Here is a 27,757-nt window from a genome sequence, read left to right on the forward strand (position 1 = left end):
TGCAATGCTATAAACAAATCACTGAATACATAAATAAATGGAGAAGGAGGAGAAAATTTGCCTTACAGAAGCATTCCAAGTCAAATATTTGGATAGTCACACCTCCAGGAGAGAATTCTCACCAGGAGGTGGAACTCAACTCCTCTCATCTTGAGTGTGAGTTGGAATTAGTGACTTTATTCTAAAGAATTGGGTATGTAAAGGGAAAAATAGTAACTTGGTGGAGAAACCTGGCAGACATCACTTTAACCAAGTGATCAAAATTAACAGCACCAAAGATACATCATGTTGACACCATGTACCCCTGATAAGACATAAGGAGGACACTTCATCCCTGTAGTATTTGTCCCCCAAACCTATAATACCACTTCATTGTGAGAAAACATCAGACAAACACAAACCTGGAGATAACCTACAAAATACCTGACTGTCTTTTTAAAATAGCCATGAGTTAGTGAAGCTATTGACATTTTGAATTCAGACATGAGGAAATCAACAAAAAGAGAGGTACAATGGCTTCCTGTCTCAAAGCTGTCTAATGACAGAAAAGAAAGTACCCCAAATGAGACCTGCATTTTGAATGATATCAAAATCTTAGAAAAGCAGATAAAGAGGTACTAGAAACAATGATTTTCCAAACAGGCTGTTTTGTAATTAACGGGTGAAATTAAAAGTTCCAATGTTTACTTAGAACAAGACAAAATTTTAGCTGCTGGTGTAGACTTGAAATATATTTTAGCCAGTCAATTCTCAAGGGATTTTATTTTATTTTTTTAATTGTGTGTTTTTAAAAATTTCTTTGTATATTTTTAATAAAAATTGTATATATAAAGTGTACAATATGATGATTTGCTATACATATACATGGTGAAATGATTACCATGGCCAAGCTAATTAAAATATCATCCCCTCCTATTAGTTACCATTTTTGTGTGATGAGTGCATCTGAAATCTACTCTCTTAGCATATATCCAGTGTTCAGTGTAGTATTATTAAGTATAGTCATCATGCCTGTACATTAGACCTCTAGATTTGTCCTGCATAATTGCAACTTTGTACCCTTTGACCAACATTTTCTCATTTCCCTTTACCCCAACCCCCATTCCCTCAGCTCCTGGTAACCACCTTTCTACTCTCTGCTCCTATGAGCTCAACTTTTTTCACGAGATTTTTAAAATGTAGCTTTGTCTGGCATGAAGCCCCTAAAGATAAACTTCTGTCGAAATTTATTTCAATTCTTTAGAAGGACGAAATAAAAGGAGATAGAGTATAAATGATTTCTAGAACTGTCTATACATCATTAACCTCAAAAAAATCGTTATAGTTTTAATTTTTAAGTAAACAAATGAATCCTGCACTTATATGTACTTATTCATCATTTAACTAGCAAAGAATCTGGAAGGGTTCCCTTTCATTCATGATCAGTATAAATACAGACAGTAATATCTTTTACTCACTGTTCAAATCATTGTGTACACTGTACACAGTTTCAAGCCAAGATCATATGCTCTCATCCATAGTTGTCTCATCCTTGCTCTTCAAAGTACACATATTTCCAAAGCTGATTTGTTGTCCTTTCTTAAATTAAATTGCCACCCTCTGCTTACCTCACAGGTGTTAAATGATGGAATTGGGTGAATGAAAAGTGTGTTCTTGAAAAGCGTGTTCTTAAAAACTTTGAAGACTTGTGCTTCATTCTTCAAGCTGATATCTCTAATCACTTAATTTTCCAAACTATGTTTAAATAACATAGTTCCAACATGTAAAAAGGGATTACTAGTTTAAAATTTTAGAGCATTTTCCTCCCTTAGGCCACTGGCCTATTCCCAACTTCTTAGAACAGGGTATATTTATTAGGATGGAGATATTTTGAAAAGCTATATTTTAAAACAACAAAATATTATCAATAAATATATGTAGACCACATTTAATAATTGGAAAAAATTAATAGATTGTTATTTAATAATTCCTAAATTTAGGACAGAATTAAAGAGTGGACCCTTGCCATCTGAGCTGACCTTCAGTTATAGAGCTTGCATATACTTTAACAACCATGTTTTGTCATTTTTTAATATAATTTGAAATTTACCAAATGGAGACTACTTTCTTTTTCGATTTTTAACCAGCCTGCAGAAATATCCAAGGAGGTATGGGCAATATTGATTGAGGTCCCCGTTCATTCACTTATTCAGCAAATATTTATTGAACATCTACTCAGCTGGTGAGTGTTTGATTTTCAGATTTGGTTCTGCTCTGTGGACACCAATTCTCTCATCTTGATGAGAAATCTAATTCTAGTTGTTTTTTTGCTGCAACAGTGATTAGGAAATTTTTCAAGTTCTGTTTATTATTGCCTCATCTTGAGGGATGAGAAAAAGAGAGTAGGAGTCAGCTTGTTATGAGAAATGTCCAAGTGAATACTACTTAATGATTGCCTCATTTAGGAAAAAGAAGTCTAAACAGGTTTAGTTTGAATATGTTGTTTATAATGATTTTGTGCATGTCATGGAGACCTGGCACAGGAATTGCTTTGATTTCAAGTCATAAATCCACAAATTGAAGAAAAAACAGTAGAATTGATAAATAAATACATTAGTTACAAAAACAGATAATTTTCAGAGAAATCGTGAATGTGTAAAATTGACCAGAGGTAAAATATTTGAATAGTAAAGTGACCATGAGGAAAACTGAGATAGTTGCCAAATACTACCAATCCACATTCACAAAAAAACACTGGGTCAGGATAACTTTAATGTAAAATTCTTTCAAACATCCATGCAATAAACACTAATATTCTATTTAAAAGTATCCACAGAAAATAGAAAAAGAATTTCTGAAGCTGTGTACAAAGCTAATAGAACCTTGAGAAAACATTATAAAAATACCTAAAAATATATATAAAGGAAAAGAAGGGAAAAATTAAAAGCAATAGATTAACAAGTGATTTTTTGAGACTCAAAAGTGAAATTCAGCAAATCGAATTCACAAATTAACATAATTGTTCAGTATGGCTAGGAAAGTTTTAAGAACCCATTTTGATTGAACATTGTATAATCTATGAATATAATTCCTTACAAAAAGACAGTTGAAAAAAATTGTATAATAATCTTGATACATTTCAAACAGTTATTTCATAGATGTTCAGAATGATTTTAGATTTATAGAGTTATTAATATAATACAAATTAAAGGATGATTTAGAAACGCCACGATTGTTTAGGAGTTTGGATTAGTGTCATTCCTATTAAAAATAAGTGTAATAACCAGGATAAGGTAATTACTGTAACAAACAAGCCCCAAATTTAGTGGCTTACCCATATAAATAAAGTTTCTCATGTAACTTTTCAATGTGAGAGTTCTCAGTCTGGCAGCTCTGCTGGGCAGCTGTCTTCTAAGTGATGACTCAAGAATCAGACTCCTCCTTTTTTTGACTTCAACATGCACTAAGGACTGGGAAATTTTGGCCTCTAACCTCAGATGGGAAAAGAAAAAAGGTAAGGAAGATCACTTAGAAAATTTTTAGGAAGCAGGCTTGGGAGTGATGTACATTACTTCTGCACACATCCCATTCAATTATATGGTACTACCTGACCACAAAGGAGGATGGAAAATACAGCTAGCTGTGTACTGAAGAGGATAAGGAAATGAGGTTTGATAAATGCATAGCACTGCCTTTATGGAAAAACAAACCAAGGCTGCTTTCTATCACTTTTTTGAGCCATCATTTAAGAAATGGTAAAATTATTGTTAAAAGGTAGGAAAAGTTATAATTATTTACTGATTACCTCATATAAAAAGAGTAGAAGAATCTATTGAGGGCTTCCCTGGTGGCACAGTGGTTGAGAGTCCGCCTGCCAATGCAGGGGAGACGGGCTCGTGCCCTGGTCCGGGAAGATCCCAAATGCCGCGGAGCGGCTGGGCCCGTGAGCCATGGCCGCTGAGCCTGCGCGTCTGGAGCCTGGACTCCGCAATGGGAGAGGCTACAACAGTTAGGCCCGCGTACCGCAAAAAAAAAAAAAAAAAAGAATCTATTGAAAAGTTATTAGAAATTATAGGAGTTCAGTAAAACTACCAGTTGTAAAATGATTACACAAAATCCAAATTTTTCTTATACAACAGTAATAATCAGTAAAAGTATACAATGGAAAACCCATAAATTTAGTAATACACATAAAAAGAAAAAGTTAAAAATCCATGATGCTTATAGGAATAAATCATTCAAGAAAAAAAAAGCATGAGAGAAACATTGAATGAATGGGGAAACGTTTTTCTATACATGCATATACAATATAGTCAGGAGATCTACTTCACCTAAATTAAACTATAAATTTAATGTAATTTTCAGAAAAATCTTGTGATTATTTAAATTTTGTGATATTATTCTAGAAGTCACCTGAAAGAATAAATATGTTAGAAAAAAATTTAAAAGTTGCTATATCAGATGTTAGGATATATACAGAGCTACAATATTCTAAACAACCAAAGAACAGAACAAAAATATATTTTAAACCCCAACACTAAAGTAATTGTAAAGTCTGAGAATGATGCCTCTTTTAGTTTTGTGATGAAAACAGCAGGGTAAATCAGAGGAGAAAGTTCTAGTTTTTCAATAAAAGGTATTCATTTGCAAAAAGTAAATTAATAAGGTCAATTCCTAACTTTACATGACATATCAAAATATATTCCAAATTAGTTAAAGAGATCATAAAGGCAGTAAAAATAATACTTAATATTTCATACTGGGGAAATTACTTTTAAAGACAATGCCAAAGGTAGAATCCATCTAATGATTCTTTTTTTTTTTTTAATTCTACAAATTTCCCTGAGTGCCTAACACATGTTAAGCACTAGTGATCAGTAATAAATTATTTTCCATGTTCTTACCAGCTAAATCATTACATAATTATTTAGTGCAGGTGTGAAGACAAATATAAAGGATAATTATAGGAAGATATGAGAATACATAACATGGGAAACAAACCTACTTTGGAGTGTAAAGTTGTGGTTCCCTGAGGAAGTGACATCAAAGCTTGGATCAAAAGATAAGTAGAATTTAGTCTGGCAATGGAAGGGAGATGATTAATATAACAAATATATAATTGAGGTAGACACAAATAAAGTAACACTGATTTTCCATATTTAGAGTTTTTTCCCCTTTATCTTAAGAACTGGGGGAAGTCCTTGGAAGGATTTGAGGTAAACAGGATTGGATTTTTAAAAGATTATTTTGGCTGGAGAGTATAGAGTGAATTCAAGAGACACATAAGGAGAAGAGGGAAGAAGTCTAGGTGAAAGATGAGGGTTTGAACTCACCTTGAATAGTGACTAGTGGTAGCTGGAGAGATGGAAAGAGTATTGGATTCATTATATATTTTAGAGGAAGAATTCACCAGGCATAGTAATGAATAACATGATGGGGAAGAGAGGGAAATGTAAAAGATGACTCCTAGACTTCTGATAGGATCAAAGTATGTCTTGAGAGTTCATCTCCTGAGATAGGATACTCTGGAGGAGACATTTATTGAGGTTAAGGGAAGGTCAGGAACTTTGAACGTTTGAGTTTAAGAAGCCTATGAAACTTCTAATTAAAGATAATTGGTAGAATGTTAGATGAAAAATCTGGAACTCATAGTATTCTCACCAGATTGGTTCCCAGTTATGAGCATATATAGACAGAACGGAAGTTTCAGAAATAGATGGCATTGTTCAAGGATAAAGACCTTAGTGTGTGGGAAATACAGTGTGTCTATAAAATGAAAAGGGATGAGGGCCAGAGGAATTCTACCATTTAAAGATCATATAACACGACCCTAGGTCAATGCTTTTGGGATTCCAGCATCAGCATGAGAGCTTTGTAGACTTTGAATAAGTTAGAGAAATGAAGAATTCAGGTTTTTAGAAAGAAAAGAACAATTTTCCTTTTATTTTTGTATCACCACTTCTTTTCCCCCATCCTACTCTTAAGTGTAAAGACACTATTTTGACAAATTACATGGATATCTCATTTATTCCCTACATATTCTGTTGCACGGTAGCTTTCTACTTATTGAATTAATGGTATCCATGATTGCTGATGTTGGTGGATAAGGTCTAAACAGCTCAGCTTGTGTTTCAAATATTTTGCTTCTTGGTTCATGGATAATAATCTTGAATCATAATATGGAAAGGAAAAAATTTTTGAGATTAGACAGCGTCTTTAAAAAAAAACCCTGCTGAAAAAGTAATGATGCAAAGAAAATAACCTGTATTGATTATTAATTTGTACTGTTCATAAATGTGTTTACCACAGTGCAACATCTTTCTGAAAGAAAATCATGACTAAAATAAGAGCAAATTGTGCCAGCACCTACTATACAGAATTTCACATTTATACATTCAAACATAATTTATATCCACACCATCAGCTTTGTATACAAAGTAAACTTTAAAACTGACCTAAGCAGTCATATGTTAAATCATTTATCGTTCAGCAAATATTTGCTGAGTATCTCCTATGCTCTAATAACTCATGTCTTGAGGTAGTGATACAAGAGGAAGTAACATCCAAGCTGAGACCTAAAAGTAAGAACAGATGATAGGAGAAATGGGAGTGAAGCATATACCAAACAGAGGGAATAACTCTTAAAAAAAAGCAAAGTGGTTAAAGAGGACCACACATTAAAGAAATGAAGAGTGGTAGGAAAATGTTGGAGAGCAAGCTGTAATATTAAGTAGGTGAATAAAGTGGACCTCATTGAGGAGATGAGATCTGAGCAAAGAATTTAAGGAGGTAAAAGATTAGTCGAATGGATATTTGTGGAAAAGGGATTCCAGGCATTGGGAAAAACTGGAGGAAAAGTCCTAAAAGCCTGGAGTGCCATCAGGAGGAAGACGTAACAGATAAGCAAGAGAAGTAAAGAGAGGCCAGATCTACATTACAGCACAGGGAACTCTGCTCAGTATTCTGTAATAACCTAAATGGGAAAAGAATTTGAAAAAGAATTATATATATATATATATATATATATATATATAACTGAATCACTTTGCTGTGCACCTGAAACTAACACAACATTGCTAATCAACTATAGTCCAATATAAAATAAAAATTAAAAAAAAAAGAGAGGCCAGATTATTAGGGCCCTGTCAGCCTTTGTTAAGATTTTGATTTTACCCTGAGTGAATGAGGAGACGATGCCACATTTTGAAAGAAGTAACATGATATGGCTTAGGTCTACTCTGTTGGCTGTATTTAAAAAGACTGTAAGTAGATAAGGCTAGAAGCTGGAGGATACAGTAGGAAACAATTGCAGTCCTTAGATAATGATGGCTTGGACAAGTTTAGCAACAGTGTAGGTGATGAGAATTGGTCAAATTTTGGATATATTTCAATGGTAGAGTCATGAGATTTTCCTGGAGGTTTGGAGGTAGGATATCTCAGAAAGAGGAGCCTCAAAGAATCCCATGGTTTCTGTTCTGAACGACTTCAGTGATGGAGTCAACTGAGATTGGGAAAGTGAAAGGTAGAGCAGTTTGGAGGGAAATATTAGGAACTCAGTTACAGAAACATTAAATTTCAGACATCACATCCAAGTGAAAGCAGTTGGATAAATAAATCAAAAGTTCAGGAGAGAGTTCTAGGATGGTGGTACAAATTTTGGGCTTATTAGTAGATGATATTCAGTGCTATTCGTATGTGATGGGATTATCAAGGCAGAAATGTAGCTGGATAAGTGAACCAAAAATTAAACTCTGTGAGAATATTACACCAAAGACATTTTTTACAGTAGTAAGTGTGATCCAGATAGCATGCCCAGTAAACACATAAAGGATTGTAGATGGCTCCAGGGTGTGCATATTTGTAAAGGAGTAGACAATCTAATTTTTAATCATCATAAACAAGGTTGATCCCAAGGGGAGGATGCTTAGCAAGCTGGAGTGGTGTGCGTTCATCAGGTCCTGGCCAAGGCCTTTTGAAAGGAGAGGTGAGACTAAAAATACAAGGAGAGCCTGATTACTTGGCTAACTCCAATCATATAAAGATAATTCCCAAGTAATTCCCAGTTTTTTGCTACAGACATGACAAACCAACTTGTTTTGCATTCTTGCAAACATTTATGAATTCAGAGTCCCTTACAAAGATTTTATAATCTGAAAATTACAGAAGGATATTCATGCAGTAGCACAGGTATAAAAACAACATTTATGCCAGTGTTATTTTCTTTGGCAGAAATTTTACGAGTTCCCATTTCAACTTTAAACAGCAGGATGGTGTACGTGACTTATAACATTTATTTTTTTTACCTTCATTTAGTAATCATTGTCTTAAATGGGAACTATCAAGTTTTCATAGTCATGCTGAAGTCCTAGAAAATCAGTTTTTTACTTTGCAGAATTTCACAGGAAGGAACTGTTCTAATGATGACATTGACACAGAAAGAGAGAGAGAGAAACAGAGTGAGACAGAGAGATATTGAGATTGGAATACCGTTTTTTTCATTTCCCTACTACCAAAAGTCCTCCTTTGTCTCTTGGTGGTTCCCCATCTGCCTTCATAGAAATGTGTTTATTATAATCACATGATGAATGGGTTCTGTAAGGAGGTTTCCATGACACAGAAAGCTAATAAAAAAGAGCAATATGCTGTTAGGCTTATGGGTCATCTCCTGTGATGCCTTCAGTGAGAGAAACAAGAAAATTCAGCCCACAAGAAAAATTAGAACCAGATGGTTAATAAAGGCCCTATTCTGACACACAGGCATAGAGTTATGGGATTGACAAATAGACTTATTTTCTAAATAAATTGACTCTCTTTTTCCAAACAAGCAGGGCATTTTTTTAACTATCTCTACCTAGTTTCACAGATTCCTGCTTAGGGCTTATCTTGTCCATTCAAGGATCTATCACTCATGAAAGTGTTTTCAGAGTCCTTCCAGATTCTCACAACTGCCAGCTGCTTTTCTCCACCTCAGCCATGGCTGGTCTATTCATCTGCCTGTGTTGCTCAAGTTATTGAAAGACGTGACCTTAGTTAGCCTTGTGAGATTTCTCATTAGCAGTGAAAATGTGCTTTTGCCTCTGATTTCATGGTTTACTCTTTTCTAGTGAAAAAAGAATACTACTTCACTATGCAATTAAAACTGCTCTTATTAAAAGAATAATTCCTTTTTTCTTCCCTTTTTCTTTAATTTTATCTTTTTTATTGAGGTAACATTGATTCATAACATTATATGTTTCATATGTACAGCGTTATATTTTTACTTCTAAATACACTACAGTGAACAAAACTCTTACAAAGTTCTCTTTCTAGCCTCATCAACTCTATGACTCTCCTTTGTTCCTCAGGGGTAACCACAATTCTAACACATGTCCCTGGAATCCATGATTTTTGTCATTTATCCACTTATAAATCTAAATATAATATGTAGTGTTATTTCATCATGTAAAATTTTCCATAGTTAGTACTGCACTGCACATATCTTTGAGCGACCAACTTTTTTTCACATATTATACCCTTAATATCTTTCCATGCTGATACCTGTAGCTCTAGTTCATTCATTTTAACTGCTATATCGTTTCCCATTTCAGGAATAACCATACACTTTCCTTCTTCCAATCATGGACATTTAGATTATTTCCAGACTTTTATTCTTACAAGGAATAGAACAATGGCCATTTCTTCTGGGCATGGAATGATTTTTTTCCAGGATACTCTCTTAGAAGTGGAGTAGCTTTATTTTAGCTTTATTCAACATTTCTATAGCTGAACAGATTAATGTCCAAAGAGGTTAACAATTTATATTCCCATCGATAACAGTTCATTTGGTTCATTGAAACATCTCACACTTAAGGCATCTGAGGTATACATAGATGATATATATATATACATTCTTTCCTCACAAAAATACCAACATTTGGAATTGCCAGGCTTTCTTGTTTCCTTATTTTTGAAAATTTAATTACTAGTAAGTTGGGCATATATTCATATGTGACTTCTGGCATTGTTTTATTGAAGTTTGTGTTTTCATGAATGATGTTTAGGAGTTATTTACATATATTAAAACAGTAATGCTTTGCCTGCTTAAAAATACAGAAAATATTTTATCTCTGTCATGTTTTAAACTTAATTCATGGTATCTTTATTGTATATATGTAGAGAAGAAATACATTTATCAATCTTTTCCTTTATGGTTTGTGCTTTTGGAGTATAAATCAAGGTTATAAACAAATTCTTCTACATTTTGCTAAGCCTTCTAAATTTTTATTTTTCATTCTAAGTTATATAATATGTCTAGAAACTGATACATTTATACCTCCCTGCTCTTTTTCAATATATCTTTGATATATGCATGAATCTGTTTATTAACTCCCTTTCTATTCAATTGGTATATTTCCCTCTTCTTTCACAAATATCACACTGCTTTAATTACTCCTGCTTTTAATGTCTTACTATCTCTTTTTCTTCTTCTTCAATATTTTCTGGGCAATTTTTAGTCATGTCTGTTTTAATATGAATTTTAAAATCAGGTTTTAAATTTACATGAAAAATTATGTTGGTATTTTTATGTAGGTTGGATGAACTTGAAAAAGTTGGTACTTTGTAATACTGAGTCTCCTCTCACAAGTTTTACTTTTATGTTCTTAAGTGAAGTTTTATACATTCCTCCATTTACTATCTTGCATATATTTTATTAGACTCATTCCTATATATGTTAATATATAGTAATATATTCATACAAATATACATAGAGTTACAGATATGGAGAGTAAACACTGACAGAGCTTTCCAAGGATATGAACAAATTTACCCTCCCACCAGCCATGGATCAGAGTTCCCAGAAATTCATTCTGGTGGAAGTATAGTGGTATGCAATTTGTTTATAATTTGCATTTCTCTTATCTATCTATCTATATGTCTATCTATCTATCATCTATCTATCTTGCATTGTAGTATATAATTTTTAAATTTGAGATAAAATTCAGATAACACAATATTCACCATTTTAATGTGTGCAATTCATTGTTTTTTGTCTTCACATGGTTGTACAACCCTCACCACTATTTAATTCCATAACATTTCCATCACCCCAGAAAGAAACTAGTAACTGTTCACAATCATTCCCAATTTCCTCCTCCTCCCATCCCCTGACAACCACTAGTATACTTTCTGTCCCTATAGCTTTGCCTATCTGGGGCATTTCATTTGAATAGAATCATATAGTATGTGGTCTTTTCTGTCTGACTCTTTCACTTAGCTTAAAGTTTTCAGGGTTCATCCATGTTATAGTAAGTATCAGTACTTCATTTTTATGCACAAAAATATTCTATGGTATGGGTATACTTCATTTTATTTATGCATTCACCAGTTTTAGGACATTTGGGTTGTTTTCACTTTTTGGATATTGTGAATAACTGTGCAATGAACATTTGTGTACAAGTTAGTGTGTGGATATATTTCTTACCAGGATGGCTAAAGTCCAAATACTGACAACACCAAATGTTGGCAAAGGTGTAGAGTAATAGGACCTCTCATTCATTGTTAGCAGAAATGCAAAATGGTACAGCCACTTTGGAAGACAGATCATCAGTTTCTTACAAAACTAAACCCACTTTTATCATGTGAACTAGAAATTGCACTCTTAGGTATTTACTCAACTGATTCGAAAACATGCTCACCCAAAACCCTGCATGTGAATATTTATAGCAGATTTATTTACAGTCACCAAAAACTTGAAGCACCCAAGATGTCTTTTGATAGGTAAATCGATAAACTGTGGCAGTCCTATAATGGAACAGTTTACAGTGATATAAAAATACATGATCTTTCAATGATGAAAAGGCATTGAGGAACCTTAAGTGCATATTGCTAAATGAAAGATAGTGGTCTGAAAAGCTTCACACTATATAGCTCACTTATATAATATTCTGGAAAAGAAAAACTATAGAAATAGTATAAGTATCAATGGTTGCTAGGGTTTGGCAGAAGGAGGGAAGAGTTAAATTGGAGAAAGAAAAAAGACACATTTAGGGTGGTAAACTGATTCTGTATGATAGTGCAAGGGCCAATATAAGACATCATGCCCTTGTCAAAACCCACAGAACTTAACAGCACAAATAATGAACTTTAAGGTACACAAATTTAAGAAAATAATTTATGATGTATTCAGAAAGTGGATCCCAGGAAGACATTCAGACTACAAACCTAACCATATTATATATATATGAAGCAAGTTTACTGGAATGATGAGGTGAAAATTGATAACCTAAGTAACTTGGGAAATGAGTGGATTTTGTAAGACCAAAGGCAAAAGGAACTGTGCATAAGCACTCAGAGAACATAAGTACTTCAGTTTATGAAGTTGTTTCCCATGGGGGTATAGGTTAACGATTCTGATACTGTTGTACTTGTATACCAGAATTTAAAAATCAACTAGTTGGCAGATTGTTGGAGCCAGATTTCTCACTGTTGGAGAAGGACATTACAGATAAGCAAGGAGAGAAGGCTAGGATGAACCATGTGGTAATGGATTAGAATTACAGACATCAGTGTAAACTCATGTTTACTTTAATACAGATATAGATACTTACACATATGAGTATTATGCATATGTGTGTACATAAACAAGTTAGCATATAAACATATTTATTTGCTCTGTTAGCTGCAAGAGCCTAAAAACAACAACTCCCCAGTAGCAATGATCATACCTAGTACCCAGCTCTTAGTTTCTATTACTATTCCCACAATGAGAAGAATCAGGGCACCTAGGAGAAGTGGGTGATTCTACAACTGGAACAGGAAATATACAAGCTGAGCTGGAGCATCCCATAATGCCACAAAGTAAGAAAGTGCTCAAAAAAATATGGATTATACCCATATGGATTATATGGGTTATAACCCAAAACCTAAAATGAATATCCATGAACACATACTTATATGAATAAATGATTTAATAAATTAATAAGCAGAGGAGGTGACAAATCTCCTGTGCAGAATTCCAAGTAGTTTATGTAGATATTCACCAGTTTTATTCAGTATGGTCATAGTCCATATGTCTGTGGACACATATGGACTTAGAGTGATCATGGCAATAAAAATAAAATAAAAGATGATAAATTCGATTTTATCAAAATTAAAAAATTTCTGCTCATCAGAAAAATTGTTGAGAAAATAAATAGATAATTTGGGGGAGAAAATATGTACCAGACAAAGAACTGTATCAAATATATATATATATATATATATATGTATGTATGTATTTTAAACATTTAGCACTTAATAATAGACAAATATCTCAACTGAAAATGGGTAAAGGATTAGACCAAACTTCACAAAAGAAGATATATGAATAACCAACAAATATGTAAGTGCTTAATATAATTCGTTATTAAGTAAACTACAGCTAAAACCACAAGATACCATTGCACACCAACCAGAATGGCTAAAATTTAAAAGACTGACAATACCAACTGTTGACAATGTTTTAGAGCAACTGAAACTCTCACACATTGTTGGTAGGAATATAGGATGACACAACCACTTTGGGGAAACCTGGCAGTTTCTCACAAAACTAACATTACTTCTCCCTAAACCCCAGCAATTTTACCCCTAGATATTTACTCAAGGAACATGAAACCACATTTTTCACAAAAATTTTTATAAAAGCATGCTCTTAGCAGCTCTAGTCAAAATAGCCTCAAACTGGAAACAACCAGTGTCCATAGTCATCCAATAGAGTGGCACTCAGCAATAAAAAGGAAGTGAAATACTGATACACAAAGCAAAGTAAATCTCCAAACCACGCAGAGTGAAATAAGTAATCCATAAAAGAGTACGTGTCATATGTCTCTGTTTGAAATTCTAAAAATGCATAAACAATTTATATGGAAAAGTCAGAAGAGTAGTTTCCGAGGGAAAGCTTGAGGATTGACTGGGAAAGAGAGTGAGGAAATCTTCTGGCATTATCATAACACTCTGCATCTTGATGGGGACAGGATTACCCAGATATATACATTTGTCAAAACTTAGCACATTTTCCCTTAATATTTGTGCATTTTGTAGGTAAAATTTACATAATTTTTGACTGATATTGAACTCTAACTGATAGGAATCCTAAAGTATTTAGGGGAATGTGTACTCATATCTGCATCAATAAAATGAGAAAAATGAGATAGATTAATGATAGGTAAAGAGATGAATATGTGATAAAGCAAGTATAATAAAATATTACTAATTAAAGCTAGATTATGAACAAATGTTCACACTAAAAAGTCTTTCAATTAATGTTCGAATTTTTTCATAAAATACTGGTGAAAGTTGCTGCTGAATACTAGCTACAATACATCTTCAATTAAGAATACATTCTCTATTCTCAGAATGTATCATACTTTGCAGAAATTGTTCAGCAAGAAAATAAAAAAGAATTTGTTGTGGTTTGTCTTCTGACAGAGACCCCAGGTTACCACTGCATGACACCCCTCAATTGTTTTAAGATGGTTATTAAAATACACTAGCACATATGAAAAACTGTATTTAATGTTTTTAAAAAATGATTTCTCAAGATTTTGGTCCCCTCCAATGTTCATATTTCTTCTTTAGGTTTTTTGTTTGTTTGCGGTACGCGGGCCTCTCACTGTTGTGGCCTCTCCCGCTGCGGAGCACAGGCTCCGGACGCGCAGGCTCAACGGCCATGGCTCATGGGCTCAGCCGCTCCACGGCATGTGGGATCTTCCCGGACCAGGACACGAACCCATGTCCCCTGCATTGGCAGGCGGACTCTCAACCACTGCGCCACCAAGGAAGCCCAAATATTCATATTTCTTGACTCCTACTCACATCTTCCCCCCTAATAAAAATCTACACCAATATTGGCAAATCTGCCAATTATTAATAACTTAAATACATGAATACCTTATTAACACATTTCAGTTCAATCTTGAGCTAGAAGGTCCTTGGCTGGTATTTTTTTAAATTTTCATAGGACTATCATTTTGGTCTTAGTCCTTCATGGTGAATGAACTTATAACTATTATAGATAGTAAGAATGGAATTCCCTAGATATATTTCCTGAATAGATATTAAGTCATTCCAATAAGCTTTTTCTCAGATGATAATACAAGGATATCTCACTTCACTCAAAAGGGCACATATCTCCATCTCCAAAGTACACAGGATTGTTTAATGTGAATTAATCTGTATGTGAAAAACCTAAAACATTTTGGATACAACTGAAATCCAAGAGATGGCAGTGAAATACAGAAAAATCACTGATTGTTGAATTCTTACTCGATTGCTTTCAGTGGTAGGCAGCTAGTCTAGTGCCAATTAAAAACTCTCATAAATTGTAGAATCTCTTTAGAATCATATTACGTTTTCAAAATACTGTGAGGTCTTGGATAAGAAATAGCTCCAAACTTACTGGGTCCACAAAGATGCTGTGGCTTTGTGGGATTAAAAGACTTGTTTGAGGTAACATAAGCAAGTCTGTGGTAAACTCAAGTGTAGAATCAACATGATTCAATGGTCCTTGGGTGAATTCTAAATCCATCTCACAGCTGGATGTTTCTTGAAAGATTGATGGTGTGTTTGATTAATATTAATAATCCATGGATGGAAAAGAGGTGCAGAATGAGTCTGGAGATGGGCAGAGGTTAAGCCATGAAGGCCCATCTAGCCTCAATTTTATTGTAAGTGCAAAGCATAATGCAATGAAGTTTAACTCTAGCTTTTCATTTTTATAATCTTTTACAGAGTTAGAAACAACAACAGCAACAATAACCTATTTCTCCATAGACCCCCTCCCCCAGAGATACTGATTTAATTTTTCTGGGTAGGGGTCTGGGAATTGGCATTTAGAAAAGCTTCCCCAGATGATTCCAATATGCAGCCAGGGTTGAGAACCTCTGGCAAAGTAGTAAAGACTTTGGAATCAAGAGACCTAGGATTTACTCTGTGCTCTACCCACTTCTAAGCTCAGTTAACTTTTATACTGATACATAATTTAATCCCTTTAATCCTCGGTTGACTCATGTAAAAATGGGTGATGACAGTTTTACCTACTCTATAGGATTAGTTTTAGAATTACATATATATCACTGCATTTCTAATCTGTTACTTCAAATAGTTTTATAAATTCAATGTGACTTCTTTTGAATGTGTTCTTTGATTCTTCAATTGTGGAACTCCATTTTACTTTTATTGTCACTGTGGTATTTTATTTTGACATCGATTCATGAATTTCATAGTTGACAATCACATCATTCATTCAAAGACTTTCATGATGACACAAATACAGATTATCATCAAATTTGAAAGGTAATGCTATTGAATTAGATGGGATTTTTTCTGAATCAAGTCACCATAGAATTATTTTTTACAGCACAGGCATAAGGATTGCTACATAGAAAGGAAATTTTTCTTTATATCAGTTAGCTATAGCTGCATAATAAGGCACTTCAAAATGTAGTGCTTTTCTCCACCTCAGCCATGGCTGGTCTATTCATCCCATTCCCTTGATGGGAAGAGGTGCAAGGGTGTAGACATAGAAAAGCATGAAGGGTCAGCAGCATATATTGCAATCTATCTCATTGAGATGTCTCCAAAAATAAAATTTCTAGTCAATTGTTGGGAATTACAGAGAGACAGATATCAGGTAATCTTCAGGAAGAATCTTATCATAGTTGAAATAATGAGCTCCCTGTCATTGCCAGGGAGTGATTCCAATTTGCACACATAATGTAGAAATGACTGAAGCATTATTTAGAAGATTTGATAAGGAGCTATTGACTTTGCCTTTGAATTTGAAAGTTTCATCCTTGGAGATATTTTAATCTGGAATTCGATAGGTAAGTAAAAATATAAATTACATGTGGGTCAAAGGACCAAAGGTTTAAATATGAAAGGTAAATCTTAGAAACTTTTATGTAAAATATAGGAGAATACCATTATGACACACATATGAAAAAAACAGTAAAAGAAGCTCAGTCTAATAGTAATAGTAATAAAGGATGTAGAATAATTAGGGGAATGCAAATAAAATGTTAATGAAATGCTTTTATACACTTCCAGATTGGAAAAAATAATTGAGAATCTGTCACTATTAAGTGTTGGTAAGAATGTGGATCAGTGGGAACTCATGCATGACTTTTGGGAGTACCAATTAGATGACCACTTTGGAAACAATCTGGCATTATTTTGTAAGGCTACAGTATGTGCACCCTGTGTAACCTCCACTCTGTCTCTTAGTTTGGGAGAAAGCTGTCTGTTGGCCTTACTGATTTAGACAGCTGCCTCTTTCCTGGCATGGCCCAGGCCTTCTTCCCATATGGTTGCCTGTGATCTTTGTATTCAGGCCCCTCAGATTTTGTTCATTTGCTCCCTAGTTGGAGCTCCCAACAAGTCTCATGGTAGTAGCCATGTGGCTTATTATTTACCAGCTCTCCTGGACAGTGGCTTCGTGATCTACTTCTTTTGATTGTCATCAGATAAACTCTTAATTTTACCATAAAAGACTGAATAATTCCATCTTCAATTTCCACAAAGTACAGAAATTTAATTAAAGAAATATTTCTCTACAGACAGGTTTCTTGCATTTCACATATTTTTATTCTCTATTCTGCTATCTCTTTGATAACATTCATTTTCAATATTTTTCCTTTTTTTTTTAAAGGCAGACTGTGTGTGTGAGTGTGTGTGTGTGTGTGTTCTATTTACCTATAGGAATTGTAATTGCTATGAAGATGCAGTATCTTCTATTTGTAGGTAGTAATATGCAAACAAAATTAAATTTTAAAAAAGGTAGGTATAAAGAAGTAGGCTCACTAAAGTTAAACTCATATGCGTATACACTCATTTTGAACATAATACCCTGCACACAATAGGTGTACTAAAGTTGTTGCTGTTTTAAGATAAGACTCTTTTTAAGTTAATTTCTTTAAATACAGAACTTCCTCGAATAATCTGATTCCCTAATCATCATTATAGCTACATCCCTTTAGCTGCTAACATCTTAAAGGTAAATGATTTTGCTAGTTGTTGATGATTAAAGTTAGAATTATAGTATTGAACCAGGAACTTTTCTAACCAAGCTCCAGACAGAATGAAGCATATTAACAATGTACAGCCTTGGTTTTTCTCTGTAATGACTACCTCTGGAAAGACCTTCCTAATGAAAACATAAAACTAATCAAGTCTCTTTGAAGCTGCTGGCCTCAACTGAAATGCAGAAAAAAAAGTTTAAGAGAAGAATCTCAGAAAATGTCTACAAGAGAGATATTTGTAGAAAGAATGTCAAAATAAAACTAAAGGAAGAAAAAGAAAATCGTGGTAGTTGAAATAAAAACCAATAAATACTGTGGAAACTAGACACATTTGTTTGCTACCTAAACTGACAGAAATCTTAGTGCACAAAGGCAAAGGACACTGAGAGCTTTGATCTAGAGTTGTTGAAAACTGTCCCTATGGGATAGGAAGCAAGGAAACAGTTCCAAAAGTTTTCTCACCCTTTGTACCCATTTCAGCCCCATTTGGTAAATTAGAGAAGTTGTCAGAAGTGAATGAAAAGAAGGTTCAGAAAGGTAAAGGATTAAAAATATTTTCATTAATTCAGTTAGTATTTATTGAGTCTCTACTCTGTGCCACAAACTTTCCCAGGCACTTGGGATAGATCAGTGAAACCAGACCAAAATCCATGTCTTTTGGAGCATTTTGTGGCAGGAAAACACACACAATAGCACATGTTGCATACCATTTTTAACATTTGCTGTAGCTAAAAGGACCCATGGTGAGCAAAGAAGACAAACACTGCTGTGCTGTTGTGTATGACAAGATCATCTTATTGCTCTTTAGATATTTTTACTGCATTAAGGGCTGCTATATACCAGAAACTGGTAGAGGCACAATGAAGCCACCTACAGAAGCCTTCGGCCCAGGTGGTCTCTGGCTCCTCCTAGGATCCATTGTCGCTAGAGCTGTCAGAAGGCTTAAAAATAAACAAACAGATAAAAGGAAATAAAAGGAGGAAGGGAATGAAGAAGGGAGAAAGGGAAGGAGAGGTAGAGGGGAAAAGGAAGGAAGGAAGGGATGGAGGGAGGAAGAGAGGAAGAAGGAGAAGGAGGGGGAGAGGAGGGAAGGGAGGAAGGAGACAGGAGGGAGAGATGGCTGGAGAAAGAAAGGGAAATTAAGAAAACAAATCTTACTACATTTTTCCCCTACTTAGAAACCTAGGGCTGCTTCACTTCACTCTTAGAAGAAAATGCAAACCCCCTACCCTGACTTATACAACTCTTTATAACCTGGTCCCTGTTACCCTCATATTTCACACTATTTCATCTTCTTTCTTATCTCAGGTGTACCAGACACACTGCCTTTTTCTTTAGTTTATTTGTCACCAAGTGCTTTCCTGTAGAAGGCCTGGTGGGATGTGTTCCCTCTACGTAGAAGGCTCTGCTGCTGAGTATGTCAAGAGCTGGTTTCTTTGTGTCATTCAGATCTAGGCTCAAATGCCTCCTTGACGGCTTACAACAAGTCACTCTTTATCATGCCACCTTATATTCACTCTCTGTGGAGCACTTCTCAGTATCTGTCATATTTCTTTCTTACACCTTTATTTATTAGTCTACTTAACTATAAATCCTCCGCTAGAATCTAAGCTCCACGAAAACATGGATGTTGTTCTCTTACCAAAAAATAAGGGAACATCATTCTCCCCTTACAGATTCTAGTAGACTATGAGGTATACACATAAATAACATCACCGAAAGGAGAAGATACCATCTGAGAGGTGCAAATAAAGTGCCATGGGGCATGTAAAATGACTGAAAAATAATCTACACTGGGACTCTCAGAACAGACTTCCTGAAATAAGAAGTTTTATGAAAAATATTTAAAGGAGTAGTAGAATTTGTATACAGGGAGCTAGAGGGAACAAGTTTTGTTTGGGGTTGAGAGATCAGTGGGAAAATTCCAGGACTTGGTAAGGCCTACAGAAGAAGCTCCATGATAAGGAGAACAATCTCACAGGAGTCATCATGAAAGCCACAGTTTTGCAAAGTCCCCGTGGCTGTGCTGAGAATGTTCCTTACAAGGAGGAAACACACTCTTCTCCACAGATGTGGAAGGAAATGGTATGGTTCTGGTCTCTGTTAGAAGCTTCTCCAGAAAAATAGTGAGTATTTCTCATGATCCAGAAAACAAAATATGCTAGTGAGGGATCTAAATAGTTCATCCAGTAAGTGAGGTGTCTACTGCTTCCAATTTGCACTGACAATGTAGAAAGGGAGGAGAATGCTACTGAAATGAAAATAAACCATGCCAGCAGAAGGGAGGTAGGGAAGCAAAGAGTTTAAGTTACTAAGGGGAAAATCAATGTTTTTATTATTTTAAGAAAAAACCATGAGCACCTACTATGTGCCAGGAGGTGGTCTCTAGCAGTAGACAAGGCAGATAAAGTACTTGCCAACAATGTTTACATTTTAGAGCGTGGAGACAAGAAGTAAATATATAGTATGTTCTACAGTGCTGAGCGTGATCTCGACCCCTCTGCCCCTGGACCAGGGTTTTTTCCCCACAGAGCTGCTGCCTGTGTGCATATAGCTCAAACTGGAGTCATCAGAACTTCTATAAACCTCTTTCTCAGACAAAGTTGGGAGACTTATATTTTATAAATTATTGCAACATTAAAATATTTGCTCAAAATCTGATAAGGATCATTGTAATGCTTGAAATAATCTTATTATTATACATATTTATAGCTCATGATGATATATCCAAGCTCAGTTTTAATTTCTCTTCCATAAGCCCTCTCTGCTACTATCATGGATATTAGACACATTCTAAGGAAATTTAAGAATGTTTATGTAACATTAGTCCATATTTCAGGTGAACGATAGGAAAAGTGTTCACTATCTTACAATACTTCTTTGGTTCTACTGTATACTCTTGGACCAGATGGACTTTTGTTCTAAACTATAACATTTCTGCCATTCATTATGTCTTCAGTTTTGACTCTGAAGGTAGCACTCACGGGAAATGAGATTTTACCTTGAAACTAATAAAATACTTGCTTAGGACACAAGATGTTGGACTATGAATAATCAGATCTGAGGTAAAATGTGCTTTTATTAAAATAGAAAATCTATCTGAAGAAAATTCTGGAAAATTATCCAGAATTCTTAGAATGGAGGATGAGCTGTAGAGAAGAATAAATGCATTTACCCCTATGAAAAAAATTACTTCTGTGTTCTCAGTCTCGATTTTTCCAAAAATGTACACAGTCTTTATGGACAACATGTTTAACAGTGTCATAAGAATATAAAATTTCCCAATTTTCTCACTTCCCTGCTGTTTCTGCTTAGTTTTAAATTTCATTTGCTTCCAGTGTTGGTGAATAAATACTTTCCATGATTATTCATGCTGAGAAATATGACAACATGTATGTTCTCAGCATATGCACATGTTCATTATGAGACAGCCTGGAAAGAATAGAATATCTTAAGCAAGAGCAAAACATATTTCTCTTTCTCTGAAATCTTCCTTTGACTTTTGTGACCCTTTAAATGTATGTTCTTTCTTTCCCAAATTAGACTATTTAAACTGTATTTAATAATGCTGCCAATTATAAAATTTAATGAAGGTGGTCATAAAACCATTACACTTTATAGAAACATACTTACTGGAGTCCACTATACAGAACAAGCACACAGCCGTTCACAGTTTTCCTCCTGAATATTAATAGCTCAATGGAAAAGAATATGGAATAAAAATTGAAATAATTAAATGGAAACAATGACTGGGGAATTAAGATTTCAAAGGAAGGCATTCCTCCAAAAAGGGCAGTGGGGATGGCAAGCACTTTGTAGTCTATGGACGTGACCTAGTACCTTTTTCTATCTTTTAAAGGCCAAGTCAGATCAATAGCTTCCATATCACTACAGGGAACTACACTAACCTGGAAATCATAAACCAATATTTGGAGGTGACTTTCTAGCTCTGAGAGTTGCCAGACCTCATAATTAGCACTACTACAGAAAGGTGCTAAACGAAGCCACATGTGCTCTCTTTTATTCTGCAAGGGATTGTTCTGACAGGGCAGGCACAGCTGTAGTGTAACAAAGTAGTTACACAAATTTCAAAGAAATCTTCACAAGATTATACATGCCAAGCCAATGTGTTTCACTTATGACCATCACTTAAATGTGCTACATGGGCACAAATAAGTAAAAAGAAAGAGAAGGGGGAAGAGGAGAGAGAAAGAAAGAGAGAGAGGGGATGAGAACCACATCAAACTCACTGACCCACGTAGATAGCATTTATGAGTAGGTGAATATGTTACAGGAGGTTGTAGAAAAGCGAACAAACTTCACAATGCTCTGAGAAGAGTGAGTTATTAGATTTGCTTCACCTTTGTGTCCATGTCAACAACAAATGTATTTTCTCAAGGATGAGGTCTTGACGAGTTCTGGTACAGTAGAAAGGACAAGAGACTTGGAGTTAAAAGATCCATTTCAAATTCCACCTTGACCATTACATGTCACTTTCCCCCTTGTCTTCTCACCTGTAAAATGAAGATAATAAAACTGCATGGGATTACATCTTACTCATACACCTCATTTTTCCTGCTCCACTGCAAGCACACTGATGCCACTTCATCCCTTCTAACCTGTTTCACATAACGGCCTCCTAACTGGACCTTCCGCATGTACTTTCAGAACATTTTTCCACTAACTTTCTAATGAGGAAATATGAGTATGAATCCTCCTCTATTCTTCACTCACATCCAACGTTAAAATATTGGGAATTTTCATCTAAAATACTAGTTACATAGTGGTGGGGAGAAAACTCTTTAAAAGTTGCAACAATATTAATTCTTAATATGGATATAAGGATAAAACTTACCCATAATGCACAGAATTTTCTTGTTGTGGAAAAATGCCTTGTTGCACTAAGATAGTGCCTGTCATACTATCTCACCTCTTGACCCTTCACACACTTAGTAAGTAGTGAAGATCCCGATGGGCAATTGTTTCTGTGTGTTGTTTCTATTCATCTTTACCATATTCAAAATTAAACCAGAAAAAAATTTAAAACGGAGACTATACAAGCAAACATTCTATTAGCCTTCAGAAGGATGCTGTCACCCCATGTCACACAGCACCTGCAAAAATCAACTGTTATCCTCACAAGACAATGAGAAGTAAAAGGCACATAATTTATTAGTAATTGCCATGAAAATAGTTTTGACCGTGCAGAACCCTGAATGACCTCATTTGCAGAATCACTGCTCTCAGAGGAAAAGAATCTCAGGAATTTGCAGGGATCCTGGAGGGCTTAAGTCTTCCATAGGCCACGGATTGGCAGTCATCTGAGTACACTTACCAAGATCTTTTTTTTTTTTTCCAGTTTTTCATTTTTATTTCTTTGTGTTTTAAAAAATTTTTTTTAGTTTTATACAATTTTTAAAGGTTACACTTCATTTACAGTTATTACAAAATATTGACTATATTCCCCATGTTGTACAACACATCCTTGAGCTTATTTTACACCAAATAGTTTGTGCCTCCCACTCCCCCACTCCTATATTTGCCCTCCCCCTTACCCACTGAAAACCACTAGTTTGTGAGTCTGCTTCTTTTTTATTATATTCACCAGTTGGTTGTGTTTTTTAGATTCCACATATAAATGATATCATACAGTATTTACGTATCACCATCTGATATATTTCACTTAGCATAATGCCCTCCAAGTCTATCCATGTTGCTGCAAATGACAAAATTTTGTTCTTTTTTATGGCTGAGTAGTATTCCCTTGTGTGTGTGTGTGTGTGTGTGTGTGTGTGTGTGTGTGTGTGTATATATATATATATATATATATATATATATATATATATATATATATACCACTTCTTTATTCATTATCTGTTGATGATCACTTAGGTTGTTTCCATGTCTTAGAAATTGAAAATAATGCTGTAATAAACATTGGGATGCATGTATCTTTTCAGATTAGTATTTTTGTTTTTTTCAGAGATATACCCAGTAGCAGAATTGCTGGATCATATCAATTTTTAGTTTTTTGAGAAACCTCCATACTGTTTTCCACAGTGGCCAATTCACATTTTCACTGAGAGTGTAGGAGGGTGCCCTTTTCTTCACATCCTCACCAACATTTTTTATTTGTGGTCTTTTTGATGATAGCAGTTCTGAGATGTGTGAGGTGATATCACATTGTGGTTTCATTTGCTTTTCCCTGATGACTGACAATGTTGAGAATCTTTTCATGTGCCTGTTGGCCATCCGTATTTCCTCTTTGGAAAAGTGTCTATTGTTCTTCTGCCCATTTTTTCATTGGGTGGTTTGCTTTTTGATGTTGAGTGGTATGAGCTGTTTATATTTTGGATATTAATTCCTTAGCAGTCATATTATTTGCAAATATTTTCTCCCATTGAGTAGGCTGTCTTTTTGTTTTGTTGATGGTTTCCTTTGCCATTCAAAAGCGTATAAGTTTAATTAGGTCCTATTTGATTCTTTTTGCTTTTATTTCCATTACTCTAGGAGACATATCAAAAATCATATCTGCAGTTTATTTAATTATTGTTATTTTTTTACATCTTTATTGGAGTATAATTGCTTTACAATGGTGTGTTAGTTTCTGCTTTATAACAAAGTGAATCAGTTATACATATACATATGTTCCATATCTCTTCCCTCTTGCGTCTCCCTCCCTCCCACCCTCCCTATCCCACCCCTCCAGGCGGTCACAAACCACGAAGCTGATCTCCCTGTGCTATGTGGCTGCTACCCACTAGCTATCTACCTTAGGTTTGGTAGTGTATATATGTCCATGCCTCTCTCTCGCTTTGTCACAGCTTACCCTTCCCCCTTCCCATATCCTCAAGTCCATTCTCTAGTAGGTCTGTATCTTTATTCCGGTCTTACCCCTAGGTTCTTCATGACATTTTTTTTTCTTAAATTCCATATATATGTGTTAGCATACGGTATTTGTCTTTCTCTTTCTGACTTACTTCACTCTGTATGACAGACTCTAGGTCTATCCACCTCATTACAAATAGCTCAATTTCATTTCTTTTTATGGCTGAGTAATATTCCATTGTATATATGTGTCACATCTTCTTTATCCATTCATCCGATGATGGGCACTTAGGTTGTTTCCATGTCCTGGGTATTGTAAATAGAGCTGCAATGAACATTTTGGTACATGACTCTTTTTGAATTATGGTTTTCTCAGGGTATATGCCCAGTAGTGGGATTGCTGGGTCATATGGTAGTTCTACTTGTAGATTTTTAAGGAACCTCCATACTGTTCTCCACAGTGGCTGTATCAATTTATATTCCCACCAGCTGTGCAAGAGTGTTCCCTTTTCTCCACACCTTCTCCAGCATTTATTATTTCTAGATTTTTTGACGATGGCCATTCTGACAGGTGTGAGATGATATCTCATTGTAGTTTTGATTTGCATTTCTCTAAGGAATAATGATGTTAAGCATTCTTTCATGTGTTTGTTGGCAATCTGTATATCTTCTTTGGAGAAATGTCTATTTAGGTTTTCTGCCCATTTTTGGATTGGGTTGCTTGTTTTTTGTTATTGAGCTGCATAAGCTGCTTATAAATTTTGGAGATTAACCCTTTGTCAGTTGCTTCATTTGCAAATATATTCTCCCATTCTGAGGGTTGTCTTTTGGTCTTGTCTATGGTTTCCTTTGCTGTGCAAAAGCTTTGAAGTTTCATTAGGTCACATTTGTTAATTTTGTTTTTATTTCCATTTCTCTAGGAGGTGGGTCAAAAAGGATCTTGCTGTGCTTTATATCATAGAGTGTTCTGCCTATGTTTTCCTCTAAGGGTTTGATTGTGTCTGGCCTTACATTTAGGTCTTTAATCCATTTTGAGCTTATTTTTGTGTATGGTGTTAGAGAGTGACCTAATCTCATACTTTTACATGTACCTGTCCAGTTTGCCCAGCACCACTTATTGAAGAGGCTGTCCTTTCTCCACTGTATATTCCTGCCTCCTTTATCAAAGATAAGTTGACCATATGTGCGTGGGTTTATCTCTGGGCTTTCTATCCTGTTCCATTGATCTATCTTTCTGTTTTTGTGCCAGTACCATACTGTCTTGATTACTGTAGCTTTCTAGTATAGTCTGAAGTCACGGAGCCTGATTCCTCCAGCTCCGTTTTTCTTTCTCAAGGTTGCTTTGGCAATTTGGGGTCTTTTGTGTTTCCATACAAATTGTGAAAGTTTTTGTTCTACTTCTGTGAAAAATGCCAGTGGTAGTTTGATAGGGATTGCATTGAACCTGTAGATTGCTTTGGGTAGTAAAGTCATTTTCACAATGTTGATTCTTCCAATTCAAGAACATGCTATATCTCTCCATCTATTTGTATCATCTTTAATTTCTTTCATCAGTGTCTTATAATTTTCTGCATACAGGTCTTTTGTCTCCTTAGGTAGGTTAATTCCTAGATACTTTATTCTTTTTGTTGCAATGGTAAATGGGAGTGTTTTCTTGATTTCACTTTCAGACTTTTCATCATTAGTGTATAGGATTGCCAGAGATTTCTGTGCACTAATTTTGTATCTTGCTACTTTACCTGCTACTTTACCAAATTGATTAGCTCTAGTAGTTTCCTGGTAGCATCTTTAGGATTCTCTATGTATAGTATCATGTCATCTGCAAACAGTGACAGCTTTACTTCTTCTTTTCCGATTTGGATTCCTTTTATTTCCTTTTCTTCTCTGATTGCTGTGCCTAAAACTTCCAAAACTATGTTGAATAAGAGTGGTGAGAGTGGGCAACGTTGTCTTGTTCCTGATCTTAGTGGAAATGCTTTCAGTTTTTCACCATTGAGGATGATGTTGGCTGTGGGTTTGTCATATATGGCCTTTATTATGTTGAGGGAAGTTCCCTCTATGCCTACTTTCAGCAGGGTTTTTATAATAAATGGGTACTGAATTTTGTCAAAAGCTTTCTCTGCATCTATTGAGATGATCATATGGTTTTTCTCCTTCAATTTGTTAATATGGTGTATCACGTTGATTGATTTGCATATATTGAAGAATCCTTGCATTCCTGGATAAACCCCACTTGATCATGGTGTATGATCCATTTAATGTGCTGTTGGATTCTGTTTGCTACTATTTTCTTGAGGATTTTGCATCTATGTTCATCAGTGATATTGGCCTGTAGTTTTCTTTTTTTGTGACATCCTTGTCTGGTTTTGGTATCAGTGTGATGGTGGCCTTGTAGAATGAGTTTGGGAGTGTTCCTCCCTCTGCTATATTTTGGAAGAGTTTGAGAAGAATAGGTGTTAGCTCTTCTCTAAATGTTTGATAGAATTCGCCTGTGAAGCCATCTGGTCCTGAGCTTTTGTTTGTTGGAAGATTTTTAATCACAGTTTCAATTTCAGTGCTTGTGATTGGTCTGTTCATATTTTCTATTTCTTCCTGACTCAGTCTTGGCAGGTTGTGCATTTCTAAGAATTTGTCCATTTCTTCCAGGTTGTCCATTTTATTGGCATAGAGTTGCTTGTAGTAATCTCTGATGATTCTTTGTATTTCTGCAGTGTCAGTTGTTACTTCTCCTTTTTCATTTCTAAATCTATTGATTTGAGTCTTCTCCCTTTTTTTCTTGATGAGTCTGGCTAATGGTTTATCCATTTTGTTTATATTCTGAAAGAACCAACTTTCAGTTTTATTGATCTTTGCTATCATTTCCTTCATTTCTTTTTCATTTATTTCTGATCTGATTTTTATGATATCTTTCCTTC

Source organism: Aethalodelphis obliquidens, unplaced genomic scaffold (assembly GCF_003676395.1).
Source record: "Aethalodelphis obliquidens isolate GAN/ISIS:26980383/991018 unplaced genomic scaffold, ASM367639v1 scaffold33, whole genome shotgun sequence".
In the NCBI taxonomy this organism is placed as follows: domain Eukaryota; kingdom Metazoa; phylum Chordata; class Mammalia; order Artiodactyla; family Delphinidae; genus Aethalodelphis; species Aethalodelphis obliquidens.